This window comes from Myotis davidii, unplaced genomic scaffold, assembly GCF_000327345.1.
Source record: "Myotis davidii unplaced genomic scaffold, ASM32734v1 scaffold586, whole genome shotgun sequence".
In the NCBI taxonomy this organism is placed as follows: Eukaryota; Metazoa; Chordata; class Mammalia; order Chiroptera; family Vespertilionidae; genus Myotis; species Myotis davidii.
Window position 1 is genome coordinate 1,233,886 of NW_006296809.1, and position 758 is coordinate 1,234,643.

A 758-nucleotide genomic window follows, 5' to 3' on the forward strand; every position below is an offset into this window, starting at 1 on the left:
CCCTCGAAGACAGTGGCCGCTGTCCTGGCCACGGCCAAAGTCAGATGTGCGGCCAGGGCGGGCTCAGGGCGGGTAGAGGGGCGGGCAGGGGCCTGGGTGTGGCCAGGAGGAAGGGGCGCTGGCCAGGCAGGTCCGGCGCTTGCTCCAGGAGCGCCATCTGGGTCAGAGGTCAGAGAGGTGCCCTCTGGGGGCTCAGTGCTGCCCTTCCCCAGTGTCGCCTCCCAGCGTGTCCACTGTGTGTCCACTGCACCTCCTGGCGCCTGGAACCCGGCCAGCTGAAGTAGCTGACATGTTTCTGCCCTACCTAATGTCCCAGGAGTTTTAAAAGGTTAACATAGAGGATGCAGTAAATATAAAAATACTTTGAGTTTACAAGATCTTTAATTACACTTAAAATTCAAATGCAACACAGAAAATAGCAAGTAATTTTTTCAAACTTGCATAATTTTTAGATCCTCTTTCTGTTCGGTGATACTTGAAATTCTTTTTAAAATTATTTTTTAAAATCTTTATTGTTGAAAATATTACATATGTCCCCTTTTCCCCCCATCCCAGGCCTTCACCACCCTATTGCCTGTGTTCATGAGTTATGTATATATGCATACAAGTTCTTTGGTTACTCTCTTCTCACCCACCCCTCCTTCCCTCTGAGATTTGATAGTCTTTTTCTTGTTTTTTTTGTCTCTTGATCTATTTTATTCATCCATTTATTTTGTTCATTAGATTTCACATATAAGCGAGATCATGTGATATTTGTC

The 758-nt window shown here is 46.2% G+C and overlaps 1 protein-coding gene across 1 annotated transcript in view; it reads left to right on the top strand.

The window, feature by feature from the left end:
* The window catches only part of PLCH2 (phospholipase C eta 2), a 44,821-nt gene that overhangs the window by 41,100 nt on the left and 2,963 nt on the right, over positions 1 to 758 (top strand). The window lies entirely within an intron of this gene.